The sequence below is a fragment of the Choloepus didactylus genome, chromosome 3 (assembly GCF_015220235.1).
Source record: "Choloepus didactylus isolate mChoDid1 chromosome 3, mChoDid1.pri, whole genome shotgun sequence".
NCBI lineage: Eukaryota > Metazoa > Chordata > Mammalia > Pilosa > Megalonychidae > Choloepus > Choloepus didactylus.
Window position 1 is genome coordinate 78,636,007 of NC_051309.1, and position 22,671 is coordinate 78,658,677.

Consider the following 22,671-nt stretch of genomic DNA (forward strand, 5'->3'; position numbering starts at 1 on the left):
ACTGTCCATGGCTGATATTGTGGCTTGTGTGTAGTGATACAGGAAAGACTCCCCGTCACACTGGGTTTCTTGGCGTGGCTCTGGGCTGTGGGTCTGGCCCTGGGCAGGTGCATCTCCTGCCCGCTGGGGAGATGGCTGCAAGGAATGTGGTATTTTTCCTTCTTTTGGCTCCCCTCCGCTCCTCTGGTCTTGAGACAATCAGCAGCAGGTGTGGGAAGGGGTATTCACACCAGACACTGAGGCGTTAGCCCAGCCCGCTCCCAGCGTGCTTCACTGTGCAGCTCTCCCTGTCGTACCTGCAGCCACTCCCAGGCTTTTTCTTTTAAAGAACTAGTCCATCTCCAAATGCCAGCCCACCGTTTGTTTCCCCACACCACAGCGCGGCCGCGGGACTTTCAGCTGACTCATTCACTCGTTTCAGAATGCAGGCTCCTGGTTTCACCAAATGCACGTTCCTTGTGGATTTAGCAGACCTTGTCTGGCTGGTGCATCGCTGGCAGTGGTGTTCTGGGTCACTTTCTGGTTTTTACCTAGTATTTTTCACGGAGGTGTTTTTTTGCCCTGTCTCACCTAGCTGCCATCTTAGGTTCTCCCTGAGCCATCTTCTTAAAGCTGTGTTTATGGGCTTCAAAGCCTTTCACATTCCCCAGTGAAAGCCCACCTTAATGAGCCAGATATAAAGTTTTAGAGTTAATCCCCAAAGAGAATTTGGCTTCAAGTCTTTCCCACATCAGATGACCCACTGCTATACTGTGTTTTCAATTTGGTGATGCCAAATATATGGACACTGAGAGCTGACCACAGCCTCCTCCACATTTTCCTACTGTGCTGCACACAGGTGCCTCCATTCCTAGTACTTCCCTCCTGCCTGTAGCTGAAAATAGCCCTTCATTCCCCCATTTCCACCCAGACACTTAGATGTCTTGTTAATTTATAGTGTTAAGGAAAAAAAGTTCAAAAATTTGGAAATAGGGCAAGAAGATCACTGCATAACTTTTCAAAGCTCATACTGGAATACTGTCTAGCAAACCTATTTAAATTAAATATCTTTCTAGGGAATGTAATTTTGCTTGATTTTCTATTTATTACTGATTATGGCTAGCCTCTGTGAGGTTGGATGTTAACTTGTGGAAGACTGATAATTGCAAATTGCTTTTGTATATTAGACATGCAAATTATTTCTGTCCAATAGAAAGCGATAACTTAAAATGTTTCAATTTGATTATCTAGCTTTGCAATTTTGTTCTAGCATTCTATGATCTATATGTTCCCTACTTTTGAACCAGTTTTTACCATCCATCTGATTCCCTAATTAAAGAATTAAATAAATCTTTGCTGCTTTCTTACTATATATCAGAGTCATGATTTTAACTTTTTTTAAAAATGAAAAGTGCATTTTGACAATAATAACTCCAGTCTGTAATTTGAGTTACTTATCCAGATGGGGAATTTAACATCTCTCTCCTCTTCCTATTATTTAGCACTTTGTTTTTACTCCCTCCTCTCTGAGGTCAAATACTCTCCTTCTTTCTAGAAATTCCATTTTCGCCTTTTTGGAAAGCAGCTAAATTTTTTTCAGAAACTAAAATACTGTACAACTTCCAGGAACAGAAGTAGAAGGTAAGGGTGGAATGGCAGGTCCCACTGTGGAAGGGGATCCCTGAAGAGATCAGGATTCCATCACAATTAAAAATATAACAAAATTTATAGCCTAATCCTCACTTTCTAAGAAATTACAATATACTGGGGATAGCAGATGAAACACATGAAGCACTAAGTCCAGACAGTATGGGAAGCAGCATCTAAATAGATGTAACACTATCCTAATGATGCAGGAACATAATTTAAGAAAAGCACAGTATATGAGAAGGTACTGAGTATGGTATAAAGGCAACACAAGTGCTTTAGAAGTTCAAGAAGGGAGCCGTCATTGGGAGCAGTATTTATGAAAGGGCATCTTGGGTACCCATCTACAAAGATGAATTGTAATTTCAACTAAGCATTTTATGATCAGTATTCTATAGAGCACTGGAAAAAGTTATGAGTAAACATGGCACTCTTATTTAAGGATGAATGGGGGCCACTTAGGAATCTAAAGGGTCTAACTTAAATGAGTCTTTGTAAATGTCATTTGTCTTTAAAGGAAACCTATTCAGATCTAACATGTATTCCAGTACAATTTTTCGCATACTGGCAACTTATACTTGAAGGTTTCTTTTGTTTTTAAATTTCAGCAGACATTTATTAAATACCTATTATGTATCAGGCGTTTGCTAGGCCCTAGGAACATATCAATGTATAACATAGTCCCTGCTGCAAAGAGCTCACATTTTTTGGAGAAAATAGCTTTGCTTCACTAGAATCAAGAAAAGAATATATGACATAATTATATGAAAAGTAAATAATAAATAACTTTGGAAGGTAGTTATAAAGAATGTTATTTTCAGAGAACAACATGGAATCACATGAAATCACAACCATAACTCTTTCCCTGGTTTTCCCTTTTACCTTCATGAATGTGGAATTCACTTAGTATAATCTAAAACTTAATTCACTCTACAAATGTTTATTGAGATTTACTATATACCAGGCACTGGGCTGGGTGTTGCTGCTGGAGATGCAAGAATAAGTGATCGGGAAAGAAAAATAAGTGACTGACATATGATTTTGTTCATAAATTGTTCATTATCTAATGGTAATGGCATACATATAAATAGCCAGATGACACCTTCAAATGTTAAGGGCTGTAGTGGAGTTTGTTGTTTTTTTAATCCTTTTTTTTTAACTTTATTTATAGAAAATTTTTAAAAAACATACAAACAACAACAAAAAAACACAACATTTCAAACAAAACAAAGGATTAAGAAAAACAAATAACCTAAAATAACTACTTTGCTTCCAACATGTTCCCACCGTACCCAAGGAAAATTAATAAACCACAACCAAACAATGGAATAAGAAAACCAAATAATCTAAAATAACTACATTGAAGCTAATTTTTTTTTATAATGGAGTTTTAAATCAAGTCCTGTGAAAGCATAGAAGAGGGAGAGTTCCTGAGAAGGAAGCTGAAAAAGCATTACAAAGAAGGGGACATTTAAATTGTGTGCTAAGGGGTATGTAAGAGTTTGCCAAGTGGGGACGTTGATGGAAGAGACCAACAGAGGCACAGAGGACACAGAACAGTCTAGGAACAGTGAAAACCATGGCATGGCCAGATTATGAGGGACTTAGCAGGGGCAAGTAGAAAAATGGGAAGGGAAGGTCCAAATTTTGAGAGATTTTGTCTGCTAAACCAGTGGTTTTCATCCTTTTTTTTCCTGCTATAAGCAACAGATGATGTTCATACATATAATATACACTCATGAATATGATGGTTGTCCATAAGCTTTAGTACTTAAGGTATAAATTATGATTTCTCTCCCAGCTTAAGGGAGGTATATTAGAATGCAAATGAGTATGAGTTATATTTTGTAATTAAATTACCATCTTGATCTATTTGCTTTTAAAATTATTCAAAAATGTAGTGTTTTTGTATTGTTAACAATTACTTTGCCACATCTTACCACAGATACCAATTCCCCAAATTGCCCTAATGGAATGGTTGAGAACTGTGTAAACTTGTGGGTTTCAAAAGAGGTTTTAAAATAGAGAGTAGCATAATTACTTCAAAAAAAAATAATAAGGTAGTGCGGATAGCGAGCTGTACTTAAGGGAGAAGAGATTGGTGGTGAAGAAACCACACAGAAAACTATTGAAATAGTTTAGGTGAGGGATGATGGAATCATGAACTATTGCAGTGGTGGCAGAGCTATACAGGAGAGATTTGAAAAACATATCTTCCATTGAATCTTCTGAGAGGCTAATAAAAATGAACAAGGAGGACTGAAAGTATATATTTTTAGTGCTTTTAAGGCTTCTGATAATGTTAGCCATGACAATTTAAGTAATGGAGGAAACCACAGTATAATAAAATTGGAGTAAATGAAAGAGAAATTAATAGGGAAAAGACTGGGTATAATAAAGGAAACCTGGTTACAAACAAAGGAGGAAAATTGAGTGGTAGCCTGGGGAGGTGGTAAGGCCAAGAAATGATTTACTAAGGATGAAAAAATGTGAACAGGTTTGTGGAAAAAAAGGAAAAATAGAGTAAATAAACAGGATAAATGAGATAACTGATGAAGTAAAGGCCTAAGAAGTTAAGGAAGAATAGAATCCAAGCTAATCATAACATAGATTCTATCTGGGAAACCAAAGCCCTTCTCTGAGGGAAAAGAAAGTTAAGAATGGGTGCTGTTATATGTAGATAAAGAGATGAGAGAAGGACAGTTATTTCATATTCTCTGGAGGTAGGAAGTAACATCATTTGATCATTTACCTTGCATTCACTTTTCTTCTGGTATCCATACCTTGATTTTCCTCTAAGGAACCATCTTGTCCTCCAGCCTCAGTCCATGTGCTTCTGAAAAGTTGAATCCATTCTAGGCACGTGACTCAAACCTAGCAAATCAGAATATCACATTGCCCTGCTCACAGTGATTGACTCAAGGACAGATTTGGAACTTAATAGATTGGCATGAGAATTTTTCTGGAAAATTCACTGAAGTGAATTTAAGAGAACTTAGGGACTGGAGTTACAGCAGCATTCTGCAACTACAGGGTTCCTGGAATGGACACAGCTCCAAGAAGGTGGAGCGAAGTCAACAGGGCCTGGTGATTGACAGTGCTTGGGTGTTCAATTTTGCTATATTTGAAACTAAATCTAAACCAGAAATATTCAGTTAAATTGCCAGTTAATTCCCTTTTTTCAATGAAGCCAGATTAAGTTGGGGTTTCTAACACTTGAAACAGAAAAATCACGGCTGACAGAGTAGGAAAGGCTAGAAACAGTAATTAAAAGAATGAGTAAAAGAGCTTTTCAGGGGAAAAAAGTATTCTCAAGCAGAGATGAGACACCAAATTATCAGTTCTGTTCTCATCTCTAAATTATCCATTAATTTCCAGAAGGAAAAGTAATGAAATTTGTCCTGCTATAGTTCTCAGGAAGTCTTGGAATTCCAAAACTCCTTCTCAAAAAATAATGCAATGTAGAAAAACATCAGATCTCTTGAGATTACAATGTCACTTTACACTTGCAAATAAAGGTGTGTCACTGCTTATTTAAACATTAGAAGTAACTTAATGTTATGGGAAGCCTTGTTGTTTTCAAATATGAGGTCAATGAGCCCACAGAATTTGCACTGGCAAAGCTAGTTATAGCCTTAGTCTGAAAAATGATTGTATAGGCATATCCTGCCCCAAATATTGATTCCCATACCTGTCTTCTTTCCTCCCTCCTTCCTTCCATCCCACAAATATGCTTTGAGTGTTTAGATGTGCCAGCCATTTGGCCAAAGGCTTGGAATAAAATAGAAAGCAAATAGTCACAGTCCTTGCCCTGAAGGAGCTTGCAGTCAAATGAGAAAGTCAGACAATAAGCTAATAATCATATTCCCCAAAATATCACAACTTTGAAAGTATTACAAAGGGAAGTATATTGTGTGTGGTTTCAAACATTTTGATCATGATCCATAGTAAGAGCTACATTATATAAAGAAACCCAACATACACATACAAACACATAGAAGCACATAGAGAGAAAAGTTTATGAGACAATACTTACTATATGTGGCCCACTCTGACATCTTTCCATTCTATTCTATTCTATTCATATTTTATTCTTTTTCCTTTTTCTAAAAAATGCTAGTCATGACTTGCTGAATTTATTTCATAGCTCACTACCAAGGAGGGTTTTGGTTCAGTCAGAGAAGTCAGGGAAGCCTTCCTTAAGTAAGTGATGATTGAGAAAAGATCTAAAGATGAGTAAGAGTGAATTAGGTGAAAAGGGAGGAAAGAGGTACCCAGTCAGAGGCTGCAAATGCAAAACCTGGTGATGGGAGGAAGTGGAGCGTGTACTTGGGAATAAAGGAAGGCCAGTCTGTTGCTGTAGTACAGAGAGCAAAGAGGAAACTGGTGCCTGAGGAGGGTGGAGAGACAGGAGGGCCAAGGCTCAGGAAGGGTCTTGCAAACCATGTTGAGGATTTGTTGCTTTTAAAAGAAATAGGATGTCATTGAAGCCTGCTCATTGAAAAGATTATTTGAATTTATTGTGCAAAACAGGAGGTAGGGATGGATATAGGTAGATTACTTCAGAAGCTACTGAAGTAATCCAGGTGAGAGATTGTGAAGCTAAGATTTAGCAGTGGATGTAGAAAAAAGTATCTTCCCAACATTAAAAATCATTTCCTGTCATAACACAAACAGAATCTCTTATAACATTGGTTCCCAAATATATGTCAGGTTACATAATTTCTCACCTGGGGTACAATACCAATTCCTGGGCCTACTCAAAAAGATTTTGATTCAATGGTTCTGTGGTGGCACTCTAGTATGTGTATAATTTTTAAAGATTAAAGGAGAGTCTTATGTGCTGCTAGGATAGGAACCTACTAAGAGAATGGGTCTCCCTACTGAAGGGACCAAATCCAATTCTTTGATTGTAAGCACCATCCATGTGACAAATTCATATAACTCAATCCTGGGCATCTCTGGGATTACTTTATATATTTTATAGTTATTACTTTATATCTTTGCTTGGATGATCTTATAAGAATTTGTAAAATTAACATGACCAAAATAAAACTCAAAATCACCAGCTAATCTCCCTATCTAATCTTCTTCTCCTTGAGTTTCCCCATCTTAATGATGGCAATTTCATGCTTCAGGCTAATCTAAGAGTCATTCTTAACACACCTATATATATCTCACACCCCTACCCCCCCCACCCCCTACCCCCACCCCCCGCCATGCAACTCACCAACAAAACTTGCCAGCTCTACTTTGGAAGGATACCCCAGTGCCACAACTTCTCACCAGCTACATGACTAACACTTTAGACACTCTAGACTAAGGCATCTTTGTCACCTTGTACCTGAATTGTTGTATCAGCCTTCACATTGGTGTCTTTACAGCTTTCTTTGCTTCCCTATATTCTATTTTCCACACAGAAGTCAGAGTAAATGACGGATTGTTTCACTCTTCTGCTCAAATCCTCTAATGTAACTCACCTAGAGGAAAATCCAAAATTCTCATCATACCCTGCAAGGCACAGACCCTCCATTTCTACCACTCCTGACTGCTTCTTGTTAATACTGCTCAGTCACACTTGTCCTTAATTATACTAAGCAAATTCCTACCTCAGGATCTTTGCACATGCTGTTCTCTTTGGTTGGAATACACTTTTCTCAGAGAACTGCATGGTCTCTCCTTTATTTTTATTGTGTTTTTTTCAAATATCATTATATTAGAGGCCATCTCAGAGTACTGTATATTACAAACTGTTTGTGTGTTTTTTCTTTGTTTATTTATCAACTGTCACTCTCAATAGAATGCCTGCTTCTTGAGAGAGAAGACCTTGTTTAGTTCACTGCTAAATCTTCTGTGCCTTGAACATTGCTCAGCAGGAGAAACTCAGTAAATATTTGATGAACGAATGTATGGCATAGAGAGAGAGGAGATGGTGAGATGCACATGGATAAGAAGTGAGGCACAGACAGCAAGAGCAAGGAGAGTGCATAATCATTACAGCATCTCTGACACCTGCTTGCCATTTGAAAAGTCAAGTTCCCATCACTCCTCTTGGCAGGCAAAGCTGTGCATATGCAAAGTGGACCTTTTGAACTTCAGCTCCACCACACTCCTGTGTGATCTTAGTAAGTCACTCAATCTCTCTAAACCTCTGTATTTTTTATCCAAAAATGGGCTAAAAGAGTATGTTGTTGGGAGAATTAAATGAAGATAATCCATAAATGCACTTGGCACAAAGTAATTGTCATCAAGTATTAGCTATCAGTTATTATTATATGGCAAGATTGGGCTAGCTAGTGGTGGAATAATGAAAGAAAAAGAAGATCGGAAGAGCCAAGACATGGGCTTATGCTGCAGCAAATGTGTAAGTAACTTAAGATCTTTCTCACCTGTTAAAATGCTTGTTTAGAGTAAGAGGTAGGTAGAACACCAGTAGTCCCAATCTTTCTAGTGTTGACCTCGATAGACCTCCAGATTTCATGAATAAAGGTAAGGTGTAATCAGACTAAGTGTCAGATGAAAAGAGGAAGACAGTTGAGAAAAACAAAAAGCCTGATTCAGCAGAGGATTTAGTGCGTCATGTTACACCACATCCTGTTATTCTTTTAGGCCATAACCAGTATCATGTATCCCAGCAGAACAACGAAAGTTCATACCAACTTTACTCAATATCAGCAACGATTGTCAGAGGTAAGCAACTCCTGCTCTAGTCAACATGGCCATCAAAAGATGAAGAAAAGCACAAATGAGAAGCTTCTTTAGAACCACAGCATTTGGTGACATGATAGATGAACTGTAGCATTATATTATATAGTATGGAATTATATTTTATATGTTATATAAATAATTGGAATGATGAGATCTGTTACACTATAAGAACATGTTTTAATATATTTGCTCTGTTATTTCTTTTTTTCTCCCCTTGCTTCCCAATATACATACTTTAACAGATCGATAAATTTCCTAACTTTTAGCTCACATCTAATCATATCTTTCAAGGTTTCTGTGATTCATAAGTGTGCTTGAATGGATTTGGATCCAATTCATAATATAAGTATTTACTAAAATATGAAATGCTGAGGCTTGTGTCACAGGTATCAACATGATTAAGGCAACCAGGTAGGCTCAGAAATGACTGTTCTCAGATGTGGAAATTTGTAGTAGGGTATCAGCATTTGTTTATTGGGGATATCCAATCAGGCATTCCAGCATCTAATATTGGTAAATCAACAGACAGCTCATAGTTCACCTTTCTCACTAAGTATCTGGGCTTTTCGATAAGCCCCAATGTTAGTTGAGTTGATCAATAACAAATGAATCCTTAAGTAAGACACTGAAGAAGAAAAGTGTCATGGTTGGACATGAAACAAAACTTTCAGTGTAAAATTCAAGGTTTAAATCACATCTGTTGTGGGGCTTTGGGGAAAAGTTTCTTCTCAGAAAGAGAATAGAAGATGGCTGGAATGAAAGTCTTGGGACTTTAAGCATAACTATCCTCTGTGAACCCTGAGGAAGATAGAGAAAGAGCACTGACCTACCTCCCTGTTGTGGTGGGCAATCCTGACTTAAACAAAAGAACAATTAAAATTCCCTAAGGCTGTAGCAGGATGAAGTCTGGCCTCAGGCTTGCAGGTGAGCAGATCAACTATCTGGAAATACTTTATGCCCTAAGAAGAAGGCAAAGAAAGAAGTAAATCAGATTGCTTTGAGATTAGATGAGGTAGACAAATCACTGGTTGCTTTCTTGCCCCTCACACTATGCAGAATCTTGACTTTGACATGGAGGCATGGCATGGTGACGAAAGGTCATGACAGAAGCCAAGCATGAAACACACTTCCACAGCAAGTTTTCTCCAGTCAGTGGTGTCCTGGGTCCCGATATGCAGGATGTAACTAGGGCAACTCTTCAAACATCTGGAAACTAAGGTCTGAGAGAGAGAGTATACATTCACGAGTCATTCTTAGGTAATAGCAGATTTAGTAACTTAATAACATCTCACATGGCAAATACCCACCTAATCTAATATAGTCTAGGAAAATGTGGTTTATATTTAGGGTTTTAAACATTGAATATTTTGGGCTCATATAATATCTCAGTATACAGTGGAGAGAAGTATCATACATTTCCCCATCTCAGACATCATTTTTTATCCCTAGAGAGACTCAGTGAGGGTATCTTCCCCCATGGCTGCCAAATTCTTAACTGAAGATGACTAAGGGATACATACTGACCCCTCTTATATCTGCTGGTGTTGCCAATAGCATCTAGAGAGAAGGGGTCAGCTTTAAACTACCTTTCTATCTTAAGCCCTTGGATGGTGTAGTGGTTTAAAGCTGTATAGACCCCAGAAAAATGTTCTTAAACCTAATCCATTCCTGTTGCTGTGGACCCATTGTAAGTAGGACCTCTTAATGAGGCTACTTCAGTTCAGGTGTGACCCACCTGATTCAGGATGTGTCTTAATCCTATTACTAGAGTCCTTTAAAAACAGAATGAATACAAAGAGAAAGAGAAAAAAAGCCACAGAAGCATGAAGCTGAAAGCAATGAAACCCAAACATGAAGGAAGAGACCAGCAGACACTGCCACGTGCCTTGCCACGTGACAGAAAAGCCAAGGGTCTCCAACAGCCGGTCTTGGGGAAGAAAGCATTGCCTTTATGATGCCTTGATTTGGATATTTTCCCAGCCTCAAAACCTTGAGAGGATAAATTTCCATTGTTTAAGTGGAACCATTTTGTTGTATTCGCCTAAGTACCCTAAGAAACTTATACAGATGGATACACAATATTTGAAAGACAGTGAGATTTAGGTTTTGAGGGAACTGTCCAAGGTGACAGAGGTGGAGAATTCCTGAGAGGTAACTTATAATGATCTATGGGTCAGCACTTACAGTCACCACATTTTTAAAATAAACAAAAAAAAAAAAAGGATTTTTTTCTCTAACCAGAAGCCCCAGCCTTTTCTCAGCTACCTGGTCAGAATTCTCTGAACATTGGGCTGTAGCTGATGGACCATGTTTGGGGTAGGTCTTATTGTCCATGACAGAATCCTTGATGTATCAAAAACTATGGCTGTAGTATCAGGACCCAGGGAGGAGGATTTTAAGATGTGGCTAAACCTCCTTGAGAATATAGTTTGCAAAATTAAGTTAAAAGAGGAAAATCTGTTGACAGGATCCTGCTCTAGAAATTGTTCAATCACCAAAGGCACTGATATCTCTGAGACTGTGGCCTTACCATTGAAGATCAATGAAAAAAAAAAAAAAATGGAAATATGGAGAAGAGAAGGAAAGGAGAGGGAAGAGAAAGAAGGGATGTGTATATTAAATCCTTGAACATACATCATATGGGAGGGGAAAATAGAAGCCTCATTGTGCGCTTATGCTGAAAAGGCTATTTCTGAGGACAGTGAGAGGTGCAATAGAGTAGGCTCTGACAGATTAGATTCACCTCAATACTTCTAAAGAAACCTAGGTGAAGTGAGAAAGTTAAGTGGCCACCCCATCACTCTAATTTTTTGGTGTTAGTAACTAGAATTTGGGAAAAGCAGGATAGGGAAGTGGTAGTAGAGGCTTTAAAAAGGGAGAGAAGACAAGACCACAAAATCAGCTCTGAGGCCTTGTTTCATGCCTTAGTTATCAGCACTAATATGATCATTGACACCATACTGAGGTCATGCCTGACACAATAAAAGCTTTAGGAGTTGTAGGTAGCCAAGTTACCTTCCCTGAGTAGAGTCTAGATATCCTCATCCCATATAAGACCAAGAGCCCAGTGACATACTAATGTCTCTGCTACCACCATGGGGCAACCTAGCTGCTTACCAGAGGAACAATCTTTTGAAACCAGGAAAATTGCATCTCAGAGGCAGTCAGAGAAGGGGCGCCTGGATACAAATGGTATAAGAGTTTCAGTTTCTTAATGAAAAACTAGACTCAGAAATATTAAGTTTATTCTCCAATAAGCCTCTATTGGTTAGAAAATAAAATGAGTATAAAAGGAAGGATAATTTTAAATACCTTTTCTGATTTTTGGTGTGAGTCCCCGTGCTTTTTCCACATGGGGGCATTATGGAGAAATTGGAATTCCTTGAAGATATTGTGACATTATAAGAGTAAAGGAACAGTTAGAATGAGTGCTATGTTTCATGGGCATCCAACAGGAATGGTAGCAGTAGTGGCACTGACAGGAATACTCTGAAAGAAAACACATTTTTTTTTTTTTTTGCAGTAAATCATATAGAGCCAAAAATTCCCATTTTAATCACCTTGAAGTGTGTGATTCGGTAGTATTAATTATATAATCTCAGAGGCCATGGTATATTATTGCATGAGTAGGCTAGTGACAGTCATCTCAACTATCAGGAGCTAGATGTGGGGAGAAAATAAAATAATGCATAATCCCTTTTCATCTTGAGCACCTTTTTAGAAAACCTCATAAATGGAGTCAAAATAGCTTTTAATTAAGGAAAGTTTCATTATTTATGAATCAGTAGAAACATATTCAAGTGCACACGGAAGGTTCAATAATACAGACAAAATTCTGGGCCATAAAATAAGTTGTAATATATATTCTAAGATGTAAGTCTTTCAGCATATAATCTCTAACAAAATAGAATTAAATTAAAAGTCAATAGCAATACGATATTTAGAAAATCCCCAAATATTTGGAAATCAAACAAAACAGCTCCAAATAATGAATGAGTCAGAGAAGAAATAATAGGGAAAATTTTTTTGAAAGTTTAAACCATTATGAAAATATAACATATCAAAATTTTTGGGTGCAGTGAAAGCAGTGTTCAGGGTGAAATTTATAGCTCTAAAAGCCTTAGTTAGAAAAAAATGTAAAACAAACTTTCCACTTTATGAGGTAGAAAAAATTATGTTCAAGTAAGTAAAAGGAAAGAAATAAAATAGATAAATGCAGAAATTAGTGAAATGAAAAACAAAAACAATAGGCATAATTATTAAATCAAAAATTGATTATTGTAAATATTAATAAAATAGTAAACTCTTAGCAAGGCAGATTTTTTTTAAATGTGAAAACACAAATTGCCAATATCAGAAATGAGAGGCAATAAAACGACTGACTGTACAGTCATTAAGAAGGAAATGAGCCAATATTATTGACAACCTTAAGTCATAAGTTCAATAACTTAGATGAAATGTACAAATTCCATGTTAAACCTAACCTCCAAAACTGACACAGGAAGAAACAGAAAACCAAAATAGACCTTTATATGTTAAGGAAAATGAACCATAATTAAAAGCCTCACAAAGAAAATTTCAGACCTGGATGTTTTCACTGTTGAATTCTATTTTATCTACCATTTAAGGAAGAAAATGATACCAATATTACACAAATTCTCACATAATATATAGAAAAAGAAAGAATGCTTCGTAATTCATTTTATGAGGCCGTCATAATCTTCCTGTCAAATCCTTTCAGGAACAAGAAAGGAAAGTGAAAAATTACAAGAAAGGAAAGTTTCAGTCCAATATCTTTCATGAACTATGGATGCAAAAATCTTTAAAAAAGTATTGGTGAATTAAATTCAAAAATATTGAAATGGATGCCATATAACAAAGATGTAGGTGCATACCAAGAATGCAAGTTTGTTTCAACATTTTTAAGAAATCAACATAAATCACCATATACAGAATAAAAAGAAATATCATGACTCTTTCAATAGCTGTAGAAAACCATTTCAACATCCACTGATGACAAAAACTTTTAGGAAGAGAAGGAAATTTCTCAATCTTATGTAGGACAAATATTATACTTAATGGTGAACTATTAAATGTTTTCCCCTAAAAATGGGAACAAGGCAATTGTGACCATTCTCATCACTTCAACTGCACATTATACTGGAGCTTTTAGCTGGTAAGGCAATAAAAAGAAATAAGGGCATAAAGATAGGGAAGTAAGAAGTAAAACCATTGTTATTTGCAGATAAAATAATTATTTATGTAGAAAACTTTTTTAAAATTTACAAAAACCTACTACTAGAACTAATAAGTGAATTTAGTAAGATTTCAGGATAAAGGGTCATATAAAATCTATTTTATCTCTGTATTCTAGCAGAAAATGATTGCAAGTGAAATTTTTTAAATCCCATTTACAATAGCATCAAAACTATAAAATAGTTAAGAAAAAATTTAGCAAAAGATGTGCAGGAACTCCACACTGAAAATTATAAAACAGTGCAAAGGGAAAAAATGAAAATTTCTAAATAAATGAAAAGATATGCCATGTTCATAGATTGAAAGACTCAATATTGTTAAGATGTTAATTCTACCCAAACTGATCTACAGATCTCAATGTGATATTCAACAAAAACCCCTTCAAGTTCTTTCAGAATAGTTGACACATACCTTATAACATTTATATGGATAAGCAAAAGAAATATAACATCTCATACAATTTTGAAAAATAAGAATAAAGTTGAAGGAATCATATTATCTGATTTTGCCACTTACTATGAAGCTACATTAATAGAACACTGTAGTATTGATGTGAGGATCCATGAAACCAAATAGCATGTCTATAAATAGACACATATCATCAGCTGACTTTTGATAATGGCTCCTGTGAAATTCAATGGGAAAATATTTTTAAAATCTTGGTAGAATATCTAAGTATCTACTGGAAAAAAAAAAAAAAGAAGCAATAAAGCTCAATCCCTACTTTAGACCATTCACAAAAATTTAATTTGACATGGTCTAGAGATATAAAAGCTAAAATGTAAAGTTTCCAGAAGAAAAATAGGAGAGTTTCTCTCAAGTTTGGGGTAGACAAAGGAACCATGCATATATCTATCAATTAAAGGACTTTTAAGTGAACTACAAATCAACAATAAAAAGGCAAGCAACTCAATATTAAAAACATAGGCAGAATATTTGTATATACACTTCACAAAAGAAAATGTATAAATGGACAATACATATATGAAAAGGCACTTGACATCATTAGTAATCATGGAAACAGTAATTAAAACTACAGTAAGATACTGCTAAATACCTAGCAGAATGGCTAAAATTAGAGTGATGAGGAGGATACAGAGCAACTAGAACTGTCTAACTTCGCTAATCAGAGTATAAAATGGTAAAATTACTTTTGACATCAATTTGAAAGATTTTCAGCTGGCTAAACATACACATATCCTCTAGCTTAACACTTCTACTCCTAGGTATATACTCAACAGAAATGAAAATACATATTTCATTTATCTATTGCTGTGTAAAAAAATTACCCCAAAATTCAGTGCCTTAAAACAATAACTCTTCATGGTATCACGGTTATCTGCACTGAGCGGACTCATCTGAGTGGTTCTTCTGCTCCATGTGGCTGGAGTTGCAGTCATCTGGCTCGACTGGGCTGGAATGTGTAAGACGGTCACTCACATGGCTGTCAGATGGTACTGGTTTCCAGCTGGGAGTTCAGAGGTGACCATCAGGTGGAGGGCCTTGGTTCTTGTCTATAATGACCTCTGCACATAGCTTGGGCCTCTCACAGTATAGTGGCTGGGTTTTAAAAAGAAACATTCCAAAAAACAAAGGTGAAAGCTCCAGAAGTTATAGAGCATCACATCTGTCTGTTGACTAAGCACAATCACAGAGTCAGTTCAGATTCAAGGGTATGCAAATAAATTCCACATCTTAATGGGAAAAGTGTCCAAACACAACAAAAGATTTATATATAATACTTACTACTGTTTTACTGATAATGCCAAATTATTAGCCCCAAACACAAATGACCTGGATGTCCATCCACAGATGAATGCATAAATAAATTTTGGTATATTTGCACAATTAAATACTTTTCAGAAGTAGAAAGGAATGAATACTAATACAATTAACATGGTTGAATCTCATAGACATTTAGCTGAACAAAAGACAGGCACAAAAGAATACAGATTGGATTTTTACATGACATTCAGGAATGACATTGATATGACATTCAGGAATAGGGTAAACCAAAATCAGAATAATGGTTTTCTCTGGAGAAGAGAGATTGAAAGAAAAAGGGCAAGGATTTTCTAGGAAGGTGAAAATCTTCTATATCTTGATTAGTGTGAGGCTTACACAGGTGACTGCATTTTTCAAAACTCAACAAAGTGTACACTTTAAGATCTGTGCATTTCACCCTGCAAATTTTACCTCAAATTAAAACACACATGTAAAGAAAAATTAATTTTTATCATTCTTATAGCCATCCCAATTGTTCCTCTCTATACTCTTATGGGGAAGAATGATGGCATTTGTATTTTCATTTAAAGAAGTGATAAATTATTAAAGGTTATACAGAAAGTTAGTGGAATAAAAAATAGTATCCAAATGAGGGAAGGATTCAAGACTAAAGACACAGTTTTTTCCTAATTATTGCCTCAATTTAAATAATGATTTTCTTTTAAAATCATGAACAGAAAGCTAGTTGAATATATTTCATATAAAACTTTCACAACTTTATTACAAAGAACAAACTTGTACATAGCCACATTGTGGCAGACATCAGTCTGTGGTCTATTTCTAACACATTAGCCAATGCTAAATTCCTTTTTTCTATGACATAATCTCTGGTCATAGCCTCCATCAGTCTGGTTCTTAAATTTAAACTAGGGAAAAATAAAAACTGTTCCCAAGGGACGCTCTGTTCCAAAGAAAATGACTTCCAGGCTGATTTACTAATACTGAAATTTTTTGAAAACGAAAATGATTCAAAGCAAAACATTTCAGTAAAGCAGGTTGGTCAATTTAGTTTTCAAAGGAAGCCATACGTTAAGATCCCAACTGGTTAGTAAAGTACTCGCTGTCCAACATTAGCCAGAATTTCTAGGATTTTGTGACTTTTAGCTTGGGGTTACAAGACTTCATATGTCAGCAGGATCAACTTCCCAATTTCCAATTCTTGTAAAAAAAATTTTAAATACACAAAAGGAGTCATTCACTGGGAATTCATAATCAGATTTAATGAAAAAAAATGTGTAAGACGTTCTATTCACATTTTTCTCTTTTGATTCTCATTTGTGGTCGTTAGTTTTATTGTTGCTGGTGATGGTGGTAGGGTGTGTGTGTATGTGTGTGTCCTTTAAGTTCATGAATATCATCTTGTGTACTTGTTAAACATTAGATCTTGGCTCTTTCTCTTTCTCCAAGCGGTGACAAAGGAAGCAAAGGAAGCAAACAGAAGGTTTGGATTATCTAGGAACTAGCTCAGATGAAACTATCAGCTGGAGGGCTTTCATTCTCTTCCATATAACCTCTGCACTTACACATACAACTAAATCATAAGCATTCCTTTCAAAGGAGCAATGAATGAAGTTTTAATATACACTAAATGAAAAATGGAACATACTGTAAGGCTATGCAGTGGGGATATTCTGCTAAAAAAATAGCAAGTGTGAAGGTAATAGTGGTCAGAAAGAGTATAGTAAATGATTATTATTAAGCACAGGATTAGAAGTTTAAGTATCATAAAAGACATCTACAATATCATAAAATGCCTCCCCAAAGTCATCTAGAATAGCAAGTGCTGGAAAGATTTTGTGGTTTTTGTTTAGCCCAGAAGAAATTTCTGAAGAAAGTAATGAATGCTTCCTATTTCTGAAAACTTCAAAACTTTTGGATACATTTAAAGTTTTAATACTCGTGTTTAAAATCGTCTCTTGCTGCCAAAGAAAGCTTTTTGTAGGCTTGAACAGCTGGAGAAAGGATAACCAGCTACTCCATCCACCAGAAGACAGCAAGGAAAAGCTTAGCCTTGGTTGCCTAAGCCTAGTTGAGTATACAAAGCTGAGTATGAACTTGTGCCAGTTTGGATATATTATGCCCTCCCAAAAGTCATGTTCTTTATTGCAATCTCGTGGGGGCAGACTTAGTAATCTTTTTGATTAGGGTGTGATATTTTGATTGTTTCCATGGAGATGTGACATACCCAACTGTGGGTGACACCTTTGATTAAATTATTTCCATGGAGGTATTACCCCACCCATTCAGGGTGGGTCTAAATTAGATCACTGGAGTCCTTTGAGAGAGTTCACAGACAGAAGGAGCTCAGAGCAGCTGAGGGAGACATTTTGAAGACAGCTATCAAAAACTGATGCTCAGAGATGCCTGGAATTGCGGACAGAAGGATGTTTGGAGATGCAAAGCTAAGGATGCACAGGAGCTGAGAGAGTTGCTGAAACACAACCCGGGACCAGGAGATGCCAGCCACGTGCCTTCCCAGCTAACAGAGGTTTTCCAGATACCATGGGCCATTCTTCAGTGAAGGTATCTGCTAGGTCTGGGCCCTGGACCCCTCCCCCATTTCCCTCTTTTGTAAAGCCAGGCTGCAAATCAGATCATGCCTCACGTTGCTGCCCCCTCCCTTCCCGTACTTAGCACCATGTCCTTTGTTCATGCCCATCACTGCCCGTCTTCCTTTCCCCCACTTCCCATGCCACATCATCGCTCCCTCCCTCCCCACCTCTCCTGTTTAAATGTACAAACCAGGCATTGCCAAAGTTACAAGATAAACCGTGTGTAATCCCCATTGGCCAAAGCTCACATACCTTACATGTCTAAGACACCGTGTAACTTCCTAATGGACAGAAAGCCCTATAAAAAGAAATCCCACCACCCGACTGCATGGTTTTCCCTCCAAGCAGACCCTTTCTGCTGGTTGGGACCACCCTGTGACTTCTCTCAATAAACTTTTATTGCTGTTTGCCATTTGGCTTTGATGCCCATCTTTTGAGCCAAACTACCTTACGGTATCCTCTTGCTTATGCCTTAGTTTAGACATTTCCATGGCCTTAGGACTGTAAATCTGTAACCAAATAAACCCCATTTATAAAAGACAATCCATGTCTGGTATTTTGCATAATGGCAGCATTAGCAAACCAGAACAGAACTCAGTCAAGGTTCATTGAATTTCTCCTTTCTAAAGCAGATTTAACTTGAAATGAACAACAAGGGAAACTGGATAATGAGCAAAAGGAAGGAAAACATTCCTGAAGTTTCACAGGAAAGCTGGGGCAATATTAACCTTTGGATGATGGAATGCTGCTGCTTCATTTCGGACTGCCAAGTTCAGTGTGGAAGGAGACAAGCTGCATTGACATTGCAAAGTTAACCCAAGAATTATTGGTTTTTCCCTTTTCTTTCACACATAAACAAGTAACTCTATCCTCCACTTAAACGTTTATTGTCTTCCCTATATTGCTATCATTGTGCTTAGTCTGAAAATATGTCTACATCCTTAAGTACTGCAATCATATAGCATTTCTTAAAGGTAATATAAAGAGTAGCAGATATAAAAGAAAATAGGACCTTATAAAAATATTTGAAAACACCTCTGCCATATATTAAAGTGCACAATTAAAGGCCTCTCTGATTTGTTGGAATGCATTAACTTAGAATGACATTCCCACAACGTTAAAATTCAACACAGCATTAGTCAGAATTGTCCCTTGTCATTTATCTCCTATGATCTCTAAGTCATAGAAAACATGTAATTTGGTTGATACTTTAATGGTAAAATTTTCTTTCTCTTAATATCAAATGTCCTGCTGGTTTCTGAACCTTCTTTTGAATAGTTTAGACTCCAAAGACAGGAAATATCACTTGAACTGGACTTAAGAATAACCTAGAAACAATTTCCAGCATAGGAGAAAGCCAATGCAAAATAGAGGAATTCAAATAATTAATAACAGTAAACAGCAATATACTTTCCTCCTTAATTTTGATATCCACTTGTAAATTTAAAAAGCACTGCAAAATAAAAAGTTGTCATTATCTGTCATCAAATGTTCATAGATTGCTCACTACTGAACTTGGAACTTGTGGGAAGTTACATGAGAAATATAAAACACTGTCACTGATTTTAAAGAGCTTGTTACTGACTTGAGGGAGACAAAAAGTAAAACTGAGAACTAAACTCTGCCTTGTTAGGTACTTACTACAAGCATATTAGATGTTGAAAGACTATGTTTCAATTGGCTTTGGCAGAAAATACCTTCTCAGAGAAGACAGGACTTTGAACTGGGACTTGATGAAAGAAAGGGATTAGAAAGCAATTTCAATCTGGGTAATCTGGGAGTCTTTCAGATATTTGATATCATTGTAGCCTCAAAGTCAGGAGTGGATAAACTGAGGATTTCCACAGCTTAAAACATGGTTGTTGGGCAATACAAGAAGATTGTATTGGTTAACCAGATTGGGGAAGCCATGGAGTGTTTGGCAGTGACTGTGAAGAAAGTGGTTTGTAATCTGGCAACCATGAACTTTTCCTTATGGCAGATTTTCTTGTGGTTGATTTCCAATGCTGGATTTTCTTAACTCTTTCTCTGGCATTACTTTCCCGAGCTAAAAATTGGAGGAAAGAGAATTTTTCTTACCTTCCTCAAAGAATCTGTTTGCACCTCAAGAAATAATGAGTGTGAAAATGTTTGGGAAGCTGCAAACCTTTAAGAAGGTTTTCACTGAAGGCTTCTGTGGTATTATGACCCAAACTAGATTGCTTTTGAAAACAGTAAATTTCTCAGGCTACCGAGATGTAATTTCATGAATTGTTTTACTATGGTTAGGAACAAAAATAACACAATGCCTTTCTCTACGACCTGGACACAGTGCAGGTAAAGAAAATGACTTCCCTTTAAATTGGCAATAAGGAGCAATTACTTTTGAAAAGCTCTGCCTCATGCAGTACTTGGTGCTGTCATTTGCAACTGCAGAGGGAGGTGGGAGACCTTTGGACCATCCACATTCCCACCTGTCTTTGCACAAGGCCCAAATCAGAGATGCCTAGGCAGGAGCTAGGCGTGGGCAATGAGCCAGAGTGATTTCGATGAGAAGCTAGGTTAAGTTACTCACTGCTTCCTGATTGGGTTGGGCAACCCAATAGCCCACTTCTAGTAGGTACTTTCTATTATCTGCTTGCCAGTTGGTAAAGATTTCCACCCCCACCCCACTACATTCTGTAAACAATCCATTGTCAGTTGATTCAGAGTGAAACCAGGTGAGGCATGCACGTCTACCAGTGTTGGGTGGAATTGTCAATCTCTTCTCATGACCCTTCTCTAATCATAGCATTTAGATGCCAAAACTAATTCATATGTTCACTTATATTTAAAATAGTTTTTTGGGGACTAACCTAAGCACACACACAAACATTTAAAAACTCAATAACCTATGTCTTTAAACTTTACATATTTTTTGAGGTTTTTTTTGTTTTTTTTTCCTCCACAAACTATTATCCTAGTATGGTTCACTCCCTGTGGTTAAGTTGAATTGCCCAAGATCTTTGGCCACATTTTTAAAGTTTTGTTTTATCCACATCAGGGAGGCTTATCTTTGTCTTTAGACACATTCTAATTTCTAAAAAGTCAATATAATAAATCTTCAGGCTTTTTCTCCTCAGATAACCAGTCCTCAGAAGGATGAAGGATTGCATTAGCTGAGTCAGGAAGCTGTGCAGAACAGAGAACTTCCCACAAAGCTTCCCACAAAGTGAGGGCCAAACCTCCCAGCCTTCCTCAAGCCAAAGACTTTCTAAAGTTTCTTTCCAGGCTGAAAGTTTTAAAGGTGTACAACATCTCCTTCTCTCGTCACCGAAGGAGATGATAACCTACCAAGGAAGATGGGTGAAGTAATTAATAAAATTCCTCAGCGTCATGGAGGACAAGGAAAAGAATTTTATTCTATGCCTGGATTCTGATTGCCATCTTGTTTACTAGTTATCTTTGCTGGCTCTGTGACGGCAAGGGTCTTGAGAACAATCCAAAAGAGAATTTAGATTTATATGAAAGAAAGTGCATGTGCCATTCCAGTATCATAGCCATGTCTGCCGTGGAGTTACAGATGTTGAAGTCCTGGCCATAAAAACCTCACTGTTCTAACTACTTCCACATGTAACAGAAAGAGGAGATAGCAGGAGTGGAAGATGGAAGCTACCTCACCCGTCAACCTCAGGGGGCAGCTTCGGCCACTCTGGACTAGAGTAGGCCTGTGGAAAAAGCTTTGATCACCACTGATCATGAAGCTGTATGGTTCCAGGAGCTTGTGTGTGTGAGCCCCCTGCCCCCACCCCCACCATAAGGTTGTTTCAGCAAAGCCAGAATGAGTGCTGTCTTGCTGTCAAATTGATTCAAATCCCTAGATGAAACATCCAGATCAGCCCCTGAAACTCATCAGCCTCCCATAGCTTCTCCAATAGGGTCAAATACTCAACCTGGCTGGAGAAGATAGCTTCAGTCTGCACACACACATGCGCGCGCACACACACATGCGCGCGCACACACACACACACACTCCACCCGTTTCCCGACAAAGACCAAAATCTCTTCCAATTCATAAGTGCATTGAACTGCTGAAAGGGAGGCATCATCTTCCAGGGCAATTTGCTGGTTAATTTTTGAATAATTTTGTTTGTTAAACCACCTAAACACATATATGCTTGCCATACTATAAGTATAGGATTTCCAGTAAGCAGACTTGATTTTCCTGACACTGACTTCTAGTGAGAGTATTGTCATATTGTCTTGGCTTCTTTCTAAAGCTGGCTGAGATCCAGAGAAACAGAGACTAGTTGGAGGAACCTAGAATGACCTGCCTGCAAGCAGTTCTAATCACGGTTTACATTTCTTTAATCATAATAACAAATATTATTATTATTATCAATACTATAATAATTAGAAAGGGTTAAAGATGTTCAGAATTTTTTTTTTTTTTCTAAAGTCAAGTCTCCAGCTACTTTGGTTCCAGTCTCCTCTTTAGATGGAGACCAGGTCACTTCCCATGGGTTCTATCCCCTACCAAAATGTGACCCTCGCTAGCCGCTGCTGGCCGGGGATGGGGCAAGGGGTTAATTATCACAAAATCGCTCCTCACCTCTGGCTGGTGCAGCAGCCCCAACTGCCGAGGGGCCAGGCTACAGCATCCGCCTCCAAATGGGTGCAGGCAGCTCCTCCCTGCCGTCGTCCTCCCCAACTCCCATTGCCTTGCAACACACACACCTCCCCATCCCCTCACCCCCACCCCCCACCCCCCGCCCAGAGTCCCGGG

At 37.5% G+C, this 22,671-nt stretch overlaps 1 long non-coding RNA gene across 4 annotated transcripts; it reads right to left on the bottom strand.

Annotated features, from left to right (window-relative positions):
• Positions 1–2,897: 2,897 nt before the first annotated feature.
• LOC119529513 lies at positions 2,898–22,633 on the bottom strand. Of its 4 annotated transcripts, XR_005215880.1 has the most exons (6): positions 22,498–22,633; positions 14,880–15,150; positions 11,647–11,823; positions 11,452–11,513; positions 9,165–9,554; positions 2,898–4,462 (listed from the first exon to the last, which is right to left on the bottom strand). It is a non-coding gene; the product is annotated as an uncharacterized LOC119529513 (long non-coding RNA). The 4 variants fall into 4 exon arrangements; XR_005215878.1 differs by lacking the exon at positions 2,898–4,462 and having other exon boundaries at positions 6,631–9,554; XR_005215879.1 differs by lacking the exons at positions 2,898–4,462; positions 11,452–11,513 and having other exon boundaries at positions 6,631–9,554.
• Between the last annotated feature and the right edge of the window lie 38 nt (positions 22,634–22,671).